Genomic DNA, 22322 nt, shown 5'->3' on the forward strand with positions numbered 1-22322 from the left:
CCTCTTTCATAAAGCTGGTGGTTATAGTGTATCGTACGATGCGCCGTTCCTTTTACATCCACAACAGCACTTTGAGGAAAGGTTATTTTTTAGCTGGCAGCAGTGGCGGGTCTCTGACATTTCTCTCAAAGAGTTGTTGTTGTGTTGGCTTCGTATTTTTCGAAAGGCGATCGCGGACGATGCCTCTTTGCTGAAGAACACGTGTTACAATTCATATGTCACTGTATCCTTGCTCTGACTCCTTTAGCTCTCTCTCAGAATAAAAATAATTGCGATCGTGGACCGAACGCAGCAACAACCGGTACATCGACTCTGCTGTGCACTCGAAACAAAATATGTATATAAAACATGCCAAGTAGGTCATTACCCTGTCGCGAATGGAATTATAATACCGTAGTTGATATGTCCGCTAAAATGTGACAGGTCTGAGCTGACGAGTTTAGTGCAACGACAAACATCTAAATCACGCGATGTTCCATGTCACACAGCCAACCTATTTAAGTGGCAATAACGCTGGTATCAAACCCATCGACATTCCACTTAGCTTTGAACCTCTCGACATAAGATCAAGGGTCAATATCCTTCAAAAAAGGCAATACCCCTATGGTTTTCTGGCGGGCTTGTTGGTGCTTGTCGTTCATGATTAAACGGCGCGAAAAAAACACGGACAGAGACAGAAAACACGTACACAGACAGAGCACAGACTGCGCTCTGCGCTCTGTGTGTGTACGTGTTTTCTGTCTTTGCCCGTGTTTTTTTTTTCCCCAGTTTAATCATGAACCCCTATGGTCACCCCATTAAAAATTCACCACGTCACAAAAAAAACCTCTGTTGAGAAGCACCTCTCGTTATTTGCGTCCAGACACAGTGCTCTGAGCTGTCCAAGAAAGACGCTGTTTCCACAAAAGTTTGAGCACATCTACGAAAATTAAACAGTCATCGGTGTGCCAGTGCATCCTTTAAATATGCATGTCATCACCATCATTAGCATCCTGGCTACGCCCACTGCAAGACAAAGGCCTCACTCATATCTCTTCATTTATCCCTGTCCTGTGGCAGCTGCGTCCATCCCATGACCGTAAACTTTTTCAACTTACTCGCGTGCCCTCGACTACATATGACTTCGCTTGAAATTCAGTCCGTTACCCTTAATGACCATTAATGATCTAGATTTCACATATTACACGCACCGATCAAGCCGATTTCCTCCTTTTCATTTGAGACTAAGATGTCATTAAGTTGCGTTTGTTCCCTGCCACACTCCGCCCTCTTCCTGTCTCGTAACATTACATCTATCATTTCCCTTTCCATAGCTTACTGCGGTGCCCTCAAATTAGGTTCGACTTTTTTCATAGGCCTCTGCGTTTCTGCCTTATAGGTGAGTACCGGTTATATGCAGGTGTTACATACTTTTCTCTTCAGGGATATTGGTAAACCATTCATAATCCGAGAGAACGTGCCAAATATGCTCCACCCGATCGTTATTTTTCTAGTTGTATATTCTACCCTAATGATCAACATCTACGGTCACCCCATAACGAAGAAAGCGTGTGCTGAAAGTGCATTTCGAACATACTGTATTGATTTCAAATTATTTTGTGTATTTTTTGTCCCTGTGCTTAAAGCCCACTATGAATTAATAATTCGAACATTCTTACAAATACGTCAAACACACCTTTTGCCGACTTAGTATATTTATTTTACATTAACAGCATACTAAAATATTGATTTAGTACATTACATTGCATTAAAATATAGGCTGAAAATATACATTTAATACATTGGAAATATTGTTGCGTGGCCCAAAGCTAGGATGACGGAACAACGACCCGGGCAGAGCGCACAGACACGGAGCACAGATACTGCACATAACATAGGGCGCCAAGGCCAGAACACGCGTCGCGCCGAGACACTCCGTTCTCCTAATCTTAATTCACAATATCTGTTGCACTGCCCCCGTTCGCAAAAACGCCGCCTCCATGTACGCTAGGCCGTGGCAGGATATGGCGAGAGATGGAGCTTGAGGCGAGAGTTGTGGACAACATCACGCTGAGCTGAACGGGAGGTGTTATGCGGGAGGGCCGGAGCGATCTCGTACGTGACGGCAGTTACCTGGCGGAGCACACGGTATGGGCCAACATATCGGGACCGAAGTTTTTCTGAGAACACGACGCGGTGAGATAGATGGGTGCCAAAGTAAGACCAGGGTGCCAGGGGAGAAAAAGGCTCTGCGATAGCGGCAGTCGAAGAAGGCCCGCTGTGAGGCCTTCGATGCTAGTAGTCGAGGTCTCACCAATTTGCGGGGCTGGTCGGCCCGGGCTATTCTGTTGTGGACGTAAGCGGAAGGTTGTGAAGTAGGGTCTGGAAGCAGTATGTCCAGAGGTAACTCAGGCTCGCGGCCGTACAAAAGGTAGGACGGTGAGTAACCAGCAGTGTCATGACGGGAGGAGTTGCATGCGAAAGTGACGTATGAAAGGGCGCTTTCCCAGCCCCGATGGTCCGGAGAAACGTATATTACGAGCATATCGGTGAGAGTGCGACTGAGAGGCTCGATGAGGGCGTTTGTTTGGCGGTGATACACGGTGATAGGTGGTGGTCAGCTTATGCTCAGTCGAGCATGAACGGAGATTGTCATCGACAACTTTAGAGACAAAGCAGCGGCCGCGGTCGGTGAGAAGTTGGCGCAGGGCACCGTGAAGGAGGATGAGGCCGTACAGAAGAAAATCGGCAAAATCAGTTGCAGTATGGTGGGGATGGCCCGCGGGATTGCCTAGCGAGTTGCATAGTCCGCAGCAGCTTCAATCCATTTGTGTGCGAAGGTGGACTGAGGAAACGGGCCCAAAAGATCCAAGCCGACAAAATAGAAAGGTTCGCGGGGCACATCAATAGGTTTGAGCAGGCCGCCGAGATAGCGGCAGGGCGTGTCCGGCGCTGGCACTAGTCGCAGGCGCGAACACAGCGGCGCACAGAGGGATAGATGCGGGGTCAAAAGATGATGGCGTCCGCAAGTACGCGATACAATCAGATGTCCAGCGGTGAGGAGGTCACGTAGCTCGTGGAGGACATCAGTGCGCAGGTGCTTGGGCACAATGAGCAGAAGGTCGGGGCCGACGATGTTAAGGCTTTTGCGGTATAATGTGTCATCATGCATCACAAACCACCCCAGAGGACGGTCAGATCAGCAGGAGTTCATCAGTTGGTCAGTAATGGACCAGTGCGCGGGATCTCGCCGCTGTTCATCGCCAACGTGAGCAATAGCAGATAGCGAGAACAGGGCGCTGGCGCAAGCAGTGCCAGGATGGTCACAAGGGTCAACGAGATATCGGGACAGGCAGTGTGGATTGTGTGTAGCCGACGGGACTTATAGATCGCCGTGTAGTCGTAGTATTGTAGGCGTATAGCGTAACCACCCAGGCGTCCCATGGGACCTTTCATTGAGCACAACCAGAAGAAGGCATGGTGGTCTATGGCAACCGTAAATGAGCGGCCGTATAAATAGCGGAGAAATTTCCCAGCGGTCCCCACGAGGGGCAAGCCTGCGCGTTGCGTGATGGAGTAATTGCGCTCTGGTTTAGAGAGGAGGCGGCTGGCGTAAGCGATGACACGGTGCTGGTGAGGTGCAGAATGCTGCTGAGGCGCTCTGTGATGCCATTCGTTTGGCGGTAATAGGCGGTGGTCACCTTATGCTTAGTGGAGCATGAACGGAGAATTTCATCCACAATTTTAGAGACTGTGAGGAGGTGAAAGTGCAGGCTAAATTTAGGCGTTAAGATGCATGCATTAAAGGTACAAGAAATAAACGAAGGCAGCATTTGGAAGAACGGAAACTCTAATTTAAGTATTGAAATGAAAAGAGGAAAGAGACAAACGAAAAAACAAGAAGAAAAAAACGGGAAAGCAGAACAAAGCCTTCGCGAAAGGTACGGAAGAAAGTGAAAAAGGAAAGGCATACTTAAGTTTCTTTTGCGTCCGAGTGATGAGCCTGGTGCGTCGAGCGAGGAGGTGTGGCTATGCTTCGAGGCAGTCTTGAAGCCCGGGTCAGCGTCCCAGTGTCCTCTCGCGGTTGACGGTGTTATCCACGGCGGCCTCAACGCTGCCGCAGAACATAGCCAACGTCTGTGGGCTCCGGGCACGGTCCCCAGGTCAAGTAGCCCGGGTATGCCACGGAGGCGCCAGAGGCAGCCCGTGTGGAGAAGCTGTCGGACAGGAGGGGAAGAGTGGCGCCTTGATCTGGTGGCTGAGCCTCTCGACGACGGCTGTTAGGTCTGGTGGCCCGGACGTCTGCGGCTGAGGCCCAAGCCCAGGAACTCGGGGAGCCAGCAGAACTCGTTCACGTTGTTGTTGTTGTTGTGTTTGCCTTGGTGGCATGGCACATACACACGACGGGGGATTGGGCAGGGTTCCGTGAGGAGAGCCCAAAGAAGGTAAATTGGTGCCAAGCTAATGGATTACCTTTTGCTGTCAAGCTAATAAACTTTGGCTACGTATTCCGAGAAATTAAAGATGGAATGAGACATTAAAAAAAAGCGAAGCCGACAAAGTGAGTCCCATTCGAGAAATTGGAATTGCGAGATACGTCCTTCTCTGAAGTGCAAACCTCCGGCAATAGAGTAGGAAATGATCCAATGTTTCCACCGCTCCCCACCGCATCCCGCAACCCGCATCTGCATAAATAAAGATTTAAGCCGGGGATTCTGCGCCGCATATGTGTCATCGCAACCTCACACTACCGGGATTTACATGCGTGAACCTTCATGGGTACGTGAGATGTTGGTAGTCAACAGTAGAGAGCAAGAGATCGTTGCACAGAGTGGTAATATACTGAAAGCGCTGAAAGCGAGACATTCCGAAAAGGATGAGATTAGGGACGCTACAGGCGACCGGTGCATTGAGAGCAGATTTTGCTTAGAAGTCTGCTGCATCGTTTTGAAAAATACCGCAGTGACCAGGGATCCAAGCGAAGCGCACCTCTTTCACCCATGCAGGAAGCAAATCCTTTAATGAGCGGCTCAATAGATCGTCCTGTTTAGACTCCAGCGCCAACAAAACAGAGAGGCAATCTGAGAGGAGTATCACCTTGGAGACACTGGGGGGAATCTTTAAAGCAGCCAGCCCAAGAGCCATAAACTCCGCTAGAAATATGGGAGTGTAATGCGGGACTGGAAGCGAATAACTCCAAGAGAGATCCTCGGAAAAAATGCCAACGGCTGCGTTCTGGTCAGCCCCGGACGCATCTGTAGCAATCACACTGTGGTGGGGGAAAGAGTCAAGGTGTTCTGAGAGGAGACTAATTAGTGTCCTGGACGGGAGATGCTTTGCATTAGATGGGAAAATATAATCAAAAGTAATAGCCACAAGCGACGTTACAGCAACTACTCTGCACACAAAACTGAGGTCTATACCAGTGATCGATAAAAGGTTTTGAGTAAAAACGGCTTGAGGGAAGTGGAGCCTTGGCCAATGATGACTAAAAAAGAGAGCCGGCTGGGAAACAAAAATAGGTGTAGCCACACCGGAACAGGAATCAAATGCCCGTAAGAAAGTCCTGACAGTTAATAGCTGAAAACGAGAGTTAAGGTCGGGAATACGAGCCTCCCAGTACAGAACTGCGGTGGAAACTGACTGAGGGAGACCAAGACAGAGGCGCAGTGCGCGCCTTTCTAACAGCAGCAACGGACGGAGCTTGTATTTTGCGGGCCCAGAAAAGAGTATGCAGCCAAATTACAAAATGGGTCTGACATAGGCTTTGTGAAGAAGTAGGAGCGTATCCCGGCGCATGCCAAATTTCCTATTGCTTATTCGAAGTAGCCGACCGAGCGCACGCTCTCCTTTCTCAACGTTATTCTTAGGCCGCCAGTCCCGCAACGTTATGCCGCCAGTCCATACTAGCATCATAAATTACGCCTAGATGCCGCAAGGATTCCACCTGCGGTATGTTTTCCGCGCGATAAGGTAACGATATATATAAAGGCATGTTGGATTAAAAAACTAGCCCACTGCTTTTATGCACATTTAACACCACATTAATGTTATTAAGCGAAACCTCGAGTGCATTGAGGTAAGCCTGAAGACAACGATACAGGGCATGAATGTCGGTTGCGGAGGCAAAGAAGGCAATGCCATCTGCATAAACATAAACTCTAACGTCAGGGTGGATGGGAATGTCACACAATAGAATATTGAAAAGAAGGGGCGAAAGCACAGAACCTTGTGGCCGTCAGGAGCCGTCAGTGCAAAAAAACTGCCGTCCCGCTAAAAATTCACGGAGCCACGCATAAGCGTAGTACGGCGGTTGTAGTAAGGACAATTTTGTGAGAAGGATAGAATGTTAAACACTGTCGTATGCTTTAGCAATGTCAAGCGTCGCTAACGCTGATACTTCGCTGTTTCGCGTAGCAAGGCGAATTCTGCTCTCTAAATCAACATGGGCAGACCATATTGAGCACCGGCGGCGAAAGCCAATCTGGGCGGAACACAATGCGTTGATTTCTGAAACATACTTTGATAGGCCGCTATGCACAATTCTTTCCACGAGCTTTACCAAATTGAATGTTAGAGCTATCGGCCGAATGTTATCAAGATGGAATCCTTTCTTTGAATCTTTTAAGAGTAATACTATTTTCGCCACCTTCCAGGAGTGCGGCCGCCATGCGGCTTCCAATGAAGCGTTGACCAGATCGAGGAGGTCCTGAGTAAACTCTTCAGCTAAGATTTTCAACGTACCGACCGTAACACCGTCCGAACCCGGAGCTGAAGATTGCACAGAAGAAACTACAGTTAGTAGTTCTGATTTATCAACCACCACATCGTCCGAGCAGGAGAAGGAGTCAAACAGGGGCACTCTACGCTGCTCCTGAAAGCGTAACGCGAGCTCTTGTGCGATTCGCTCTAACTCATCTTTCGCCTCATGTGGAGTCAGTACAGCCGAGCTTGTTAACTGCACTGCTGAGGAGTGAATATTCTGTTCCATAAAACGGCACAAAGCCTTCCTATTGTTTGGGGCTGACAAATATGCATTCAAATTTTGATTGTAGTCATCATTTGCCTTTGCTATTGTTCTCTTAAACGAGGCCAAGAAAAATTTACAGTTGATCCAATTAGCAGGGCTCTGGTTATACGAAAGGCTCTTCCATGCTGCTTTCCTACGGCGGAAGGCTGTCTCACACGCAGCGTTCCATGATGGATATGGTGATTTATTGCTAACAGCAGACCGCAAATGAACTGCGAACTCTCTAGCCTTCAAAACGGAATGAAACACTCGCTGAGCCCTGTCTTTTCCGTTGGAACACACTCAGATGAAAGGGAGGCGCGCAAAGATGATTTGTAGGCTGCAATATTAACTAACTTTTGGGCAGAACCCTGATCATGGAGTGGGCGGCGCATCAAGATGGTGAAAATAATTGGAAAGTGGTCACTAGACGTACCACTATCAACTGTGGACCATGCCCCTATGCCTACCTCACCTGCTGCCAAGGACAAATCGAGAACTGAACTCGAAAATCTACGGATGAAGGTTATGGCCCGAGCATTGCAGCAGCGCACATTATTTGCCGGCATCCATGTCCATAACATCTGACCATGAGAATCAGTGTAGGTATCCCAGACACCGTGATGTTTATTATAGCCTCCAGCAATAATGACCCTATTAGAGTTGCCAAGCAAGCTGTCCAGGTGGTCTGTTCTGTTTACTCCTGCTGGATAATATACGTTAGCAACTGTGACAAGAGCACAGTTCGGTACAGTAAGATCAACAGGTAAGAGCTCGCAGTCAGGAAGCATAACCTTTTTATTAATTGATGCGCGGCGACACAGTTTTGAAGAAATCACTGTCACTAACACACCGAACCTACCATGTGTGCGGTCCGCTCGAAAAACAGGAAACCTTTTTAATGAAAATGATTTTACAGAGGGGAGCCAAGTTTCTTGTAAGATCACTGTGTCTAGATTATTGGAAGATGAAAGAAGTGTTAAATCTCTAAGAGAAGAAGCAAGAGATCGGCAATTATATTGTAGAACCTTTACACCAGCCATGATAACTAATCGAGAATAGAGGCTGAAACAGCCTCTTTCCGCATATCAGACTTTGAGGAGACTTTAGCAGGCCCTTTTTTCGTCTTGAACTGGCGGACGGAGGACTTAGCGGGAGAGGTGGAAGCACGGTGCTTCTTTGTAGGGCAGGTCATTTACACATCAGTACTACAGACACTGCTGCAAGGAAGACTAACTGGGACGCTATCGAGAGGTTGCATTGGAGTTGGTATATTGGAAGATGATGGTCCAATTGAACATTCAGCACAGGCTTGAAGTGAAGTTGCCACTGGCGGCACTGCAGGTGGGGGATGACAAACTGCCTGACTGCCTCTTCTCTCCAGCAGGTCCCTCAAGGGGCTGGAAAAAGCAGGTGAGCGTCTTCTGATAAGACTTTTTACAAATTTATACATTGCTGTGCCCGGCAGTCATGAAACACTTCGACCCCTCCTTTTCTGGCCTCTGCCCATACTGTACGGAGGTGGCTGACACCTACCATATGGTGTGGGCATGCCAGAAAAATCCTTCCCTCACCCCCCACCCCAAACGAACCCGAGAGGACTGGCAGGTGGCCCTGCTCGTCTGCCACGACCTTCCGGTCCAACAGGCCATGGTCCGGCGTGCCCGAGCGGCGGTAGAGTCAAATGGGGTCCCGGAATAGGGACCCCACCTAGTATTGAGAGGGAGGTGGCGCACTAGGGGCCACCTCCCAAACTACCTATCTATGTGTAACTTGTAATAAATGCTTTTCACCACCACCACCTGCACGTTCTTTCTGCCAGGTATTCTTCTTCCACCCGCTCCGCCGTACTCCACCGCACGCGCTACCCGTGCTTTGTCGTCTTCGGCTCCCCACAACCGACGCTGGGTGGCGCTATCTCCTTACAGAGACAAAGCAGTAGCCGCGGTCGGTGAGAAGTTGGCGCTGTGCACCATGATGGAAAATGCGGCCGTACAGAAGAAAGTCTGCAACATCAGTTGCAGTACTGGTAGGGAAGGCCCGCGTGATTGCGTAGCGAGTGGCATAGCCCGTAGCAACTGCATCTCATTTGTTTGCGGTGGTGGACCTAGGAAAAGGGGCCCAAGAGATCCAAGCCGACAAGTTAGAAAGGTTCGGGGGGCACATATATAGGTTGGAGCAGGCCGCTTAGATAGTGGGAGGGCGTTTGCGCCGCTGGCACTGGTCGCAGGCACGAACACAGCCGTGCACAGACTGGTAGATGCGGGGTCAAAAGAAGCGGCGACGCACGCGTGCGTAGGTACGCGATACACTCAGATGTCCAGCAGTGGGGAGGTCATGGAGATCGTGGAGGTTGTCAAGGCTTTTGCGGTATAAAGTGTCATGATGCGCCACAAACCGCTGCAGAGCAGGGTCAGATGAGCAGGAGTTCATCAGTTGGTCACTAATGGAGCACAGCTTGGGATCCCGTCGCTGTTCCACGCTAACGTGAGCAATAGCAGAGAGCGAGAACAGGTTGGTGGCGCAAGCAGGGCCATGATGGTCAGAAGGGTCAACGGGATATCGGCACAGGCAGTCTGGGTGTCGCGCGTGCTTCAACGCGAGGGCGCATTGCTCATCTGGGGAAGAGAGGATTCAACATTCTATTAAAATAACGCACGTTTTACTCCTATAAAATAACGCGTTTCGTTCAGCAATCATAAACAGGCACTAGGTATGAGTGGCTTCTGGAGAAAAATGCTAACAATAAAAGCATATTTCAGTGCTACCGGCCGTTTTCGCTTGAATGATGTCCTTGGCTGGCAACATGTCCCACATTGAGTCAATTTTAGTTGAGCCATAGCCAGTTTTTTTCACGTTCTTTCTTTTATGTTCACGCGTGCCTACTAGCAAGTATTGTTTATTCACGTGAGCAGAAATCGCCAAAATGTCTCAACAATCTGAAGACCTCCGCTCTCAGCGGAGACCAGCGCGTCGCTTCACGTTCGAAGAAAAGGAGCTGGTAATAGCATTTGTAAAGGCACATCGCCACATACTGGAATGCAAGAAAACTGACGTTTCTTCGCTGGCCAAAAAAAACGACACCTGTAAGGAAATCGCCAGAGTGTTTAGCGGTAATCACGGGGTGACCCGACGCGACCCTCATCAGCTGAAAAAATGCTGGGCTAATATTGCCACGTAGTGGCGACTGCAGTCCGGCGAAGAGGAACACAGCGAGAATGTCTTCGAATCGAGACTCTTTATTCGGGCTGACTTGCGCCTGCAAAGAACTGAATCGCTCGGCGGCGGCGTAGCAACAAGCGTGCTCGGCGGTTGTCGAACAGAATGCTCGCCGCTGTCGGCGGTGCTCTTTTTAAAGCTGATAGCGAACCTTCGAGATAAAGCGTGGAAGGTTCTATACTCCGTTTCATACACCAGATGCAACGCTGCCAAAGCTAGCGCTCTTTTTTGCGCAGCCTGCATCCATGACAGAACATAGTGCCTTGCTTGTGGTGATAGAAAAATAACAAATGCTTTGCCGGCAGGCTTCGTGGATAATACATTTGTCATCAGCGTGACAAAAAACGCTTTTATTGCGAGTGAATTGATCCAGATCTGTGATTTTGTATTTTGTGTTTGTCGTCTTTTTTCATTTCATGTTTTCGCTGTCCCCGCTGGCCGCCGTATTCACTCTTTCCGTCCGGCTCCCTTTTACTTTTGAGAAAATGGCGTTCAGCTGAGCGGCCGCAGCCAGCTGTCCTGTACGCATTTTTCCGAAGGTTCGTGCATTCAAGTTCTGAAGACACGCCAAGCAAGTAATTGCGAATGTGTTCTGCCGTACCAGGATCCGTTTTCCGGAGAAGTCTGTTCGGGAAGTACTGAGTGCTGTGAGCTAGGACAACGGAGTATCTCCCCGTACCGTTGCCAAAGGCGGAGCGTCTATGCGGGCCTGTGGCGTCTCCGAAAAAAAGACCTCGCGAAGTGAAGATTTCAAGTTCGCTGACAGTCAAGAATGACAGCTTCACAGTCCATGCCATCCGTCCGAAAGTGCACAGTATGTACGCGAAGAGGGAAGTCCCAACATTGCGCAGGGTGCTAAAGGCTGTCTATGAGGTCGACGACCTGCCGAACTTCAAGAAAACCACATTGTGGAGGTTGGTGAAGGACATCGGGTTCACATTTGAAAAAAGTAAACGGAACCTTGCGGCGATCGAGTGCAGTGACATCATTGCCTGGCGTCGCAGGTACCTGCGGGTGATCAAGGAATTCCGAGGACAGGGCAGGTACGAGTCGTTCCTTGCTTATTTTCTTACGCAGCAGGTTTAGACAGGCTTCACATAGAGCTTTATGTTAGCTTTGCGACCTCGTAGTCGTAGCAGCGAGTGTTACAATTGCTTCAGAATAACACATTTAGAAGAAATCGTCTTAGCCACGTTGCTGTTGCCGACCTTTTGCGTAGAGGTGACGTTTCACGACCAGTTTTGCGCTACGTTTGGGTGGGGCACGTGTCTGCATGGGCCAGATTTAATCGCTAAATGCCAATTGGTGCGGCAAGCGAAAACAACAAAACTGCCAAAAATGTGGTAGCACCCCAATGGGTAGTGCCATATCGTCGTCACCGTAGGAACGACTGGACACCCTCTGTACACTGCCCGTTGCTCCGGTGGTGCGAGTTACTGGCGCTACTGCTGCGAACGTTGGCAAATTTTGTTCGCAGTCGCCGCTACTGAAGAGATTTCAAACTTTGCCGAATTAGTCAAGTGCCCCATGCAAACATACAGTGAATATAAACTGGCTACGAAATGCCTCCTGGGCGTGAAATATAAGCCGAAACAAGGGAGCAATTAAGCCCAGATAATTCTTTTTCTCGAGTGTCTTTGAGCGGCTATTTGTCAGACAGTGGTCAGCACTGTGTTTGTTGCAGTGCATTGCCTACTAATATACTGCAGTGTGTTTGTTTACTTACAAGCATTAACTCGTGCACTCGGTTGTTTTGCATTTACAGGTGCATCATCTGCCTCGATGAAACCTGGGTCAACGCAGGGCAAACAAAATAATACATCTGGCAGGACAAGACTGCGAAGTCATCTCAGGATGCCTTCCTGAAACGTTTAACAACGCGATTGGCTGCGCCTTCGGGCAGAGGGGACCGTTTGATCCTTGTACATGCTGGGAGCAGTGCAACAGGATTCGTGGAAGACACCGTTGACCGTTGAAAAAGGGAAACCACGCTGACTACCAATCTGAGATGGATGGCAACTACTTGGAGAAGTGGTTCATCGACAAGTTTTTGCCACACATTCCAGCCATAACATTGTAGTCGTGGGCAATGCTCCATATCATAGCGTGGCTCTTGAAAAAGCACCTACCAAGTCTACACGCAAAGCTGATATTCAGCTTTGGCTCACACAGAAAGGTGTTCCGTGGTCACAGGACATGGTGAGGGCGGAACTTCTGGAGCTTTCTCAAAAGATAAACTCACCCAGCGTTGCATACCGCATCCACACCCTGGCGGCTACCCATGGCCACGAAGTGCTTCGTCTACCACCATACCATTGCGAGTTCAATCACATAGAACTTGTTTGGAGCCAGGTCAAGGGATACACCGCAAGTCGCAACAAATGTTTCGCTTTGGCTGAAGTGGAAGAGCTCCTGTCGGAAGCACTGGCGTCTAGAAGCATGGAAAACTGGCAGAACTGTTGTGTTCATGTGGAGCAAGTTGAGGCTGAAGCATGGCAACGCAATATTGACACATGCCTTCCTTAGAAGATGAGGATGAACGCAACGGCCATTGGAGAAAGACGAAGTGACTCTGCTCCGTCTCGTGCTGACCTGACTGGCTGCCGGTGTTCCTCGGCGCAGGAGACTTCTTTGTAACGTTACGTTACAAATCTGGTGGAGGCAGTGCCGGGTACGCTTCCAGCGCATAATCTACCTCTCACTACGAAGCTTACTCCGGTACATCAGCGCCTCGGCCGCCGCCTACGTGGAGAGCCCCCGGAATTTGGACCCCTTCCGGCCGCTACCAGGACGACGCAGCCTCGGGCCCCTGTAACACCTGCGGCAATGACATCTGAGAGTAGGCTTCCCGCAAACATCCTCTGTCATCAGCCGCGAACACCACCGTCTTTTCATGGAGACGTGTTCGAGGACGCCGAGGACTGGCTTGAGGCCTTCGAGCTTGTGGCACGTTATAGCGGCTGGACCGATGAGCGTAAGCTCCACAACGTCTACTTTGCTCTTGAAGAGTCGGCGCGGACATGGTTTGAAAACCATGAGGCTTCCTTTCCATCCTGGGAAGCCTTCTGTCGTGACTTGAAGGCCACTTTTCCAAGCGCCGACCGCCGGGAGCGAGCAGAAGCTGCGCTGCACTCGCGCAACCTGCGCCAAAACGAGAGCGTGCGCATGTTTTATGAGGACATGACGCGTCTTTTCAAGCGCGCAGACCCACAGATGCCAGAAGACAAGAAGCTGCGCCACCTTATGCGGGGCGTGAAGCAAGAACTTTTCGCAGGACTAGTGCGCAGCCCACCGTGCACTGTTGCGGAATTCCTCAGTGAGGCTACCACCATGGAGACGACGCTGCAACACCGGGCTCGTCAATACAATCGCGACGTGAACATCATTGGGTCCGACGCACTACCTATGCAGGGCGTTAGCGATATGGATGCACTACGCAACCTCGTCCGTTCTGTCGTGCGAGAAGAACTGCAAGCACTCCGGATGCCTTGCAACACGCCGTCCTTTTCATCACTAGCTGAAGTCGTCCGGGACGAGGTGCGTATGGCAGCTGAGCGAGTTCCTGACGTTTCCTACCAGCTCGACGCGAGACCCACCTACGCGTCCGTCCTACGTAGGGCTCACACGCAGGACCACAGTATCAACACCGCAGCTCCAGCAATGGAGCCGCAGGGTCCTCCTCGCTACACCCCTCCGCCAACCTATCAGCGACCCCGTAAGAGTCAAGTATGGCGGGCCCGCGACCGTCGGCCCCTCTGCTTCCATTGCGGTGAAGCAGGTCACCTCTACCGGGTGTGCCCGTACCGCCACTTCGGCCTGCGGGGTTTCGCACCGGACGACCCCTGCCCTCAAAATGGCGAGCGGCCTACTGAAATGGCAAGCCACTTTGCTGCGCAACAGCATCCTGTTACGTCCGGCTACCAAGAGCGTCGGTCTACGTTCCCGACAAGCTACCGTTCCTCAAGTCCGAGCTATCCCCGACGCCGACGCTCTCCCAGCCCTCGCTGGGAAAACTAATGTCAGCGGCCTTCGGAGGCAGGGTCGCTGATGTCGCGAAATGTGAAGATCCTCCGTCCTCGTCACGCCGACTCGACGAGATTTCGCTGGGGTCAGGTGGCAACAGCATCCGACGGGCTACCTTCGACCGATACGACGACATTCCGCTTGGGACAGGTGGTGACAGCATCCGACACACTACCTCCGATCTGCGCGTAAAGATTGATGGAGCCGCTGTAACGGTGTTACTAGACACCGGGGCTGATGTAACGGCGTTACTAGACACAGGAGACTTCTTTGTAACGTTACGTTACAATATGATTGTTGACGCTGAAATTGAACCCGTTGTCTTCAGCATTTCTGACTCGTGCAACACCTCCTCTGATGAGTCGAGTACTAATTTTAGTGAATATGTAAGTGGCATTGAGGAACTTGTCTGACTTCGAATTGAAGTGTATTACACATGCTACCGACGAAAGAGAGAAGACTCATCGGCATGCTGTGATCATCTTTGTGCGTGTGTGGGTGGAAATGTGAAATATGTGTGCATGTGAGTGTGTGCGTTGATCAGTCTTCCGAGGAAGTTGTAACATTTCCACCAAAAATTGTAACATTTCCATCAAATCATTGCATCATTGCAATTCATTGCATCAAATTTAATCGGGCAGTAACTTGTAGTGTAAGTGGTGAGGTGGTCGTGTTAATAGCGTCTGTATAGAAGTAGAATTTGTAAGGAAGTGCAAACGGTACTTTTTCCAATTATAATATGAATACTGGTACACGTTGTCAATGTGTGCAGTTTATTGGAAGATTCATTGCAGAAAAATATGGTGGAGCTTAATCAAGCGTTGTGCCAATTATTGGAAAAAGTACCTGAAAATTTGAGAGGAAATTGAATTCATTTAAAATAATTTTGAACATGTACTCTTTGATTTGTTCGACTAACTGAACAGAAATTTATTCAATGTGCTGTCCATAAAGTTCGAGCATTCACAGACCCCTAGGAATGGGTCTCATTTTGTGTGTGAGGGTTGGGAATGGTATGTATGAGTGATTGATCTTCATGTCCTGAAAAGCAGGCCCTGGTTTGGTGTTGTCTTGCATTAGTTTCAATCTCTGGTCGTTTTGACATGTTATGAAGTGCCAGTGTTGAGGTAGCCAGTACTGTATGTTTTGTGCTTAATTTTTGGGAGGTGTGAATGATTTCAAGCTGGCTCTTGCTCAGTTCAGTGTGAATTTGATTGTTTCGAGTCATGTCTTTGTTAATACCTTGGTCAGGTTTTCGTTTTATTAAATAGTGTTGTTCGATGGCTGCACATTTTTTTTCCAATTTTGAGCACTTGACAGATTGTGTGTTGGTGTACATCCACTGCACGTGTCCTTTAATTTGTATGCACTGTGATCCACGCCACTGGCTGTTTCCAGAATAAACAATTTCTCGCAAACACGGCGGGGTCAGCATTCTTTATTGTCCTGTCTCATTTATTGTTTGCTCTTTCGAAATATTTTTTCCTAGTGTTGTACAACTTTTTCTGCATTCTTACTTGACGCACCCGCAGCTTGGAACTCTTCTTACATGGCTGCATAAAAATCCTGCCTGAGCAGCTTCTACTCTTCTAGGAGAGCAGGGAAATCGAGACAAGCTGACTTGCCTCTGTATTGACTTCGTATACATTTGTGTACAACAACAAATCTGTAACTCTTGAGGCAGTACTTTTTGCTGTCACTGTGTGAATCAACGCTATGTTCTAAATTTAACTCAACACGGGAAAACAGGCCATATCAAGGTGGTGTGTGTAAAAGTAATTTGACCCATCAGTTTAAATATACTGCTCTTTTGCCGCATATAATAGCCAAGTTATAGAGCTCTATTCGATGACAAAGGAAAACGCACTTTGCTTAAGAACAAAAGATGTCTTAACAAAAACAAAAGAATTGCAGGTATGCACAAAAGTGTTACACATATACAGTCAGGAAATAGGCGATTCAGAAGTCTAGAATATGTTTTCTGCGCTCCTGCATAATAAACCAGCATTCTAACTTAACAGACATCTTGCTTCTGAACTTTGCGATCCGTAAAAAATAATACCTCTCGCCAAGCTCTTTGGGCTACTCTAGAGCACAGTGCCAAAGTCGGTCCCAGACTCTTTTGGCGAAGACTGGATCAGCCGCTAACCGGCTGCACGGAACAATTGATAACATGCCAGGTACCTAAAGAGAGGCCTACAAAAGAGCAGGCTCCTCGGCAACGGTGCAATCGAAAGTTGCAGACGGCCACTTGTTGATCGGGCCACGGCGAAGCACTCACCAATGCGCTAATTAATTAAACCCGATGAATGAACGTCACCTTTCACATAAACCTCTCGCTTGCATCTAAAAAGTATAGTCACAATGCTGCAGAATCAGGAAGAAAACCGCCACTGCTGACCAAAAGCCGGTGCGAGCTCACTGACAACGAATTTCGGACAGCTCACATTAACGCGGTATGGATCAAATGAACGGATGCATGCAGTTCATTTCAGAACACGGCATAATATTCAAGTGATTCTGAACAAAACGAGTTTTCTCATTCAAGTCACGTGAAATTGAACTTTCGATGAAAAAAAAAATGTACAAAAAAAAAAGTTTCACCATGCAGGATTGAACCCATGCACCCCCATTGCCTGTCGATTCTCCGGAGCGACGCGTTAGACCACACGGCCACAGAACAGCGCGGAGTTATATACCTCTCTTTATTTTTTCTTGCGGACTACTTCCATAGCCTTCACAGCGTTGCACATGATGTATGAAACGGAGTATAGAACTTTCTGGCACAAAGTAGAATCGGCTCCGCCTGGATGCGATCATTCGAGATAATTCTAGGCGCGTCTTGCGTTACAAAAGAAGCAATAAAGCGGCGGGGCCGGCAGCCTTAAAGCATGAACAAATAAACACAACAAACAAACGCTACAAAGATTCGCGGCATTACTCCCCTCTCAAAGAAGCATCGACGCGATGCTTTAGAACATAATACGGCTATCAACAATCAAAAACAGACGACGAAAAAAAAAACACCGAATGTCTTAACACGGCGTCCTTTAGCGTGCATTATAGGGCTTTAGGCATACTACATGAAATACTGGTCGTACGCGGCGTCGCTGGGATGCAGTCATTTGGTCAGGGACGACTTCATAGTCTAATTCACCTAGCCGACAAAGAACCTTGTACGGGCCGAAATAGCGTTGCAAAAGCTTTTCACTCAATCCTCGGCGGCGAATGGGCTTCCAAACCCAGACTAGGTCTCCTGGCTTGTCTTCCGCGTTGCGTCTTCGTAGGTTGTAGCGTGTGGCGTCGGTCCGCTGCTGGACTTTTATCCTTAATCGGGCAAGTCTTCGGGTTTCTTCTGCGCGTTGTAGGTAGGCGGCGACGTCGACGTTATCTTCTTCGGTAACGTTTGGCAGCATGGCGTCCAGCGTGGTCATGGCCTCTCTGCCATGGACGAGCCTAAAAGGCGTCATCTGGGTGATCTCCTGCACTGCGGTGTGGTAGGCGAAGACGACGTAAGACAAGATAACGTCCCAGGTCATGTGTTCGCCATCGACATACATCGCGAGCATATCGGCGATGGTTTTGTTGAGGCGCTCGGTTAGTCCGTGTCTGCGGGTGGTATGCAGTTGTTCTCCGGTGGCTGGTTTGGCTGTAATGGAGGATGGCTTGCGTCAGTTCCGCCGTGAATGCGGTTCCTCTGTCAGTGATCAGCACATCGGGGGCGCCGTGTCGCAGAAGAATGTTCTCCACGAAAAATTTGGCAACTTCTGCTGCTGTTCCGTTAGGTAGGGCTTTTGCCTCGGCGTAGCGGGTCAGGTTGTCGGTCGCTATAATGATCCACTTATTTCCAGATGTTTATTTCGGGAAAGGGCCGAGCAAGTCCATGCCGATATGCTGAAAGGGCCTTGAGGGGGGTTCAATGGGGTTCAGAAATCCTGCTGGTCGGGTTGGAGGGGTCTTTCGTCGCTGACAATCTCAGCAGGTTTTCACATAATGTGCGACATCGGCAGACAGTCGGGCCCAGTAATACTTGTCTTGAATGCGGCGGAGGGTGCGAGAAAACCCGAGATGTCCAGCTGACGGCTCGTCCTGTGAGGCCTGAAGAACTTCTCCACGCAGACTTACAGGTACAACAAGGAGGTAGGCTGTCTTGTTCGCTGCAAAGTTCTTCACGAGGACATCGCTCCGTAAACAGAACGAAGACAATCCTCGCTTGAACGAGGGGGGGGTGAACAAACCTTGCCTTCCAAGTATTCGATGAGGCATTTTATGTCGGGTTCCGTGCGTTGCTTTGTGCAAAAGAGCTGGAGCTGATGGGTCCCAGGAAGGCGTCCTCATCGTCGTCCGGAGGCGGTGCATCTACAGAGGCTCGTTACAGGCAGTCGGCGTCAGAGTGCTTGCGTCCGGACTTGTAAACGACGGTTACATCAAACTCCTGGAGCCCCAGGCTCCATCGAGCGAGGCGGCCGGAGGGATCCTTCAAACTGGCGAGCCAGCACAGTGCGTGATGATCGCTGACCACCTTGAACGGTCGTCCGTGCAGGTAGGGGCAGAATTTCGACGTAGCCCAGATGATGGCAAGACACTCCTTCTCAGTTGTCGAATAATTAGCATCGGCTTTGGACAGGGAACGGCTGGCGTACGCGATGACCTTCTCCACTCCGTCAATTTTCTGAACGAGGACAGCGCCTAGGCCCACACTACTTGCGTCGGTGTGAATTTCAGTCTCAGCGTTTTCGTCGAAGTGCGCGGGGATCGGTGGGGACTGTAAACGACGCTGAAGTTCCTTGAAGGCTTCCACTTGCGGTGCTTCCCATTTAAATGGCACGTCTGCCTTTGTCAAGTTGGTCAGTGGCTCGGCGATGCGCGAAACGTTCTTCACAAACCATCGGTAGTACGCGCACAGTCCGAGGACTCTGCGCATAGCTTTCTTGTCGGCCGGTGGTTGGGAACATTGCGATAGCAGCGGTTTTCTGCGGGTCTGGCTGTACTCCCTCCTTGCAAACGATGTGGCCTAGAAAGAGCAGCTCTTCATAGGCAAAGTGGCACTTCTCTGCTTTCAAAGTTAGGCCGGACGATTTTATTGCGTCTAGTACTGTTCGAAGCCTTTTTAGGTGTTCCTCAAAGTTCGAGGAGAGGACCACGACGCCATCTAAATATACCAGACAAATCTGCCACTTCAGGCCTGCCAGCACTCTATCCATTACTGGTTGAAATGTGGCTAGTGCGGAACAGAGACCAAATGGCATCACCTTGAACTCGAAGAGGCCATCTGGTGTGATCTGGTGTGACGCCATCTGGTGGCGGTCGTCTCGCGATCTCGTTCATCAACCTCAATTTGCCAGTAGCCGCTCTTGAGGTCCATTGATGAGAAATACCTGGCGCTGCAGAGCCGGTCCAGTGTGTCGTCGATGCGAGGGAGGGGGTAGTCGTCCTTCTTTGTGATGTTGTTCAAGTGGCGGTAATCAACGCAGAATCGAAGTGCACCGTCTTTCTTTCTAACTAGAACAACAGAGGCTGCCGAGGGGCTCTTTGAAGGCTTAATAACGTCGTCGCGCAGCATTTCTTCCACTTGGTCCCGGATGGCTTGTCGTTCTCGTGGCGACACTCGGTAGGGGCTCTGGCGGAGAGATCGGGCGTGCTGGTCGGTAATAATGCGATGTTTGGCAATCGGCGTTTGTCGGACCTTTGGCGATGACGAGAAGCACTCGCTGTAGCTTCGAAGGAGATTGCTAATCTGGTCTTGTCTGTTCCGGGGCATGGCTCGGTTTATGCCGAATGTGGGCGAGTTCTCTTGGTCAGGCAAATCTTCTACGGATGGGTCGGAGAGCGTGAAGAAGTCTCGTACGTCGGATATTTTGTCGAGGAAAGTGATCTTCGTTCCTTTGTTAATGTGCCGGTATTCTTCGCTAAGGCTAGTCAGCAGTACTTCGGCTTGGCCTTTGCGGAAATGTGCGATGCCTTTTGCGGTGCCGATTCCTCGGTCGAGAAGCAACTGCATGTTCCCCTCGATAATGGCTTCAGTGTTATTTGGTTCCGTGGCGCCTACGGTGATGATGACGCTTGAGCAGGGTGGGACACTCACTTGTTCCTCCAGGACACTGAGCGCAACGTGATGTTCCGGAGTTTTCATCGACGGGATGGCCTCATCCGTGGAAAGCGTGATCATCTTGGATCGCAGGTCGATGATCGCTTGATGCTCATTAAGGAAATCCATGCCCAAGATCACTTCGCGGGTCATTGCCGTAGCACTACGAAGGTCGCAAGATAGATATGTCTATTGAGAGTAACTCGCGCTGTGCATCGTCATGATGGCGTAATGAGGTGGTCCCCTGCGGTGCGAATTTGTGGGCCGTCCCAAGCGGTCATTACTTTGCTCAGCTGCGGAGCGAATCGTCCGCTCATCACCGAATAATCGGCTCCTGTGACGACTAGAGCGGTGACGTTCCGGCCGTCGATAACCACTTCTAAATCGGATGTCCTGGCTCTGGAGTTGCACGTCGTCCTCGGTGTCGGGTTACGGCTTCGTCGGGTATGTGAATCGTGGGTGGGGCGTGTGGTCGGAGCTTTTCTTGATGGCGGCGTAGTTTTTAAGGCGGTTAGCGCCATAGTCGAGGTTGTTGTATGCGTCGTCGGCGTAGTAGGTGCGGCGTCTTCATACGGCGTGGTCGCTGGAGGATCTTCGTCGTTTCTTCGGCAAGCAACCTGACCTCCACAGGTTGCGTTGTTTAGTTTCCCCTACGAGGGCTAGGGGACCTTCCTCGGACAGCCGCGGCGTAGCTTCGGCCGGGTGATGCAAATCGTGCGGCGGACGGCGACGGGGAGCGGGGAAAACGGCTTGAAGTCACGTACTCCCCTCTACGTAGGTATTCGTCAATTTCCTGTGGTCGCTGGCCGGGGAGCTGTCGAGGGGCGTCGATGGCGAAACCTCGCAGACCGATGCGTCTGTACGGGCAGTGGCGAAGTATGTGCCCGGCGTGGCCACAATGGAAACACAGTGGGCGGATGTCGGGAGTCCGCCACTCGTCGCATTTCCTAAATCTGTTGCGTCGGTCGTAATGTGGGCGCGGGAGCTTAGGGTAGTCGTTCTTGTAGAGCTGGTGCGCGTCGATTAGGGCTTGGGGGGTCTCGTCGAGGCGCAGGACTGCGTAGTGCGGCGGCGTAGTTCATGGCTACAACTTCCGTTGGTGTCGTCTGTTACGGGGAACCAAGTGCATGCTGTACTTCTTCGCGGATGATGTCCGTGAACGACGCCACCTGAGTCTGCTGCGTCGGCTGTGTTGGCGATGGCAGCAGTCGGCGAAGTTCTTCGCGAACAATTTCGAGTATGAGATCACGAAGGTTGTCTCCACTTGCGGGGGTATCTTCTGGGGGGCTCGCCGACAGCACTTAAAGTGGTCGGTTGTAGTGCCGGGTCCGGGCGTTCAGGGTCTTTTCGATGGTTGAAGCTTCAGCTTCAAACTCGGCGACGGTTCTTGGAGGATCCCGGATCAGTCCAGCGTAGAGTTGCTCCTTCACGCCTCGCATTAGAAAAGAGAGTTTCTCTTCTTCGTTCATGTGAGGGTTGGCGCACTTGAAAAGGCGTTTCATATCTTCCACATACGCAGTCACGGTCTCGTTTGGACGTTGAAATCGCGACTGCAGCAGGATATCCGCTCTTTCCTTGCGTACGACGCTAGTGAAAGTAGCCAGTAGTTGCTTCTTGAAGGTCGCCCAGGGCGTGAGGGAAGATTCGTGGTTTTCAAACCACGTTCCGGCGGAGCCGTTCAATGCAAAATAAACGTTACGAAGCTTAGCGCTGCCGTCCCAGGCGTTCAGCGCTGCTACACGGTCGTACATGCCCAGCCAGTTTTCCCCATCTTCGTGTGGTTCCCCACGAAAAGTCGGTGGCTCACGGGGCTGGCGAAGCACGACGGGCGTTGGCTGTGCACCAGGTTCCATCTTGAGGGGCATAGCAGGTCAGCACCTTCACCAGATGTCACGTAGTGGTGACTGCAGTCCGGCGAACAGGAACACAGCGAGAATGTCTTCGAAACGAAACTCTTTATTCGGGCTGACTTGCGCCCGCAAAGAACTGAATCACTCGGCGGCG

Source organism: Amblyomma mixtum, chromosome 5 (assembly GCF_055824585.1).
Source record: "Amblyomma mixtum isolate Tamu chromosome 5, ASM5582458v1, whole genome shotgun sequence".
In the NCBI taxonomy this organism is placed as follows: Eukaryota; Metazoa; Arthropoda; class Arachnida; order Ixodida; family Ixodidae; genus Amblyomma; species Amblyomma mixtum.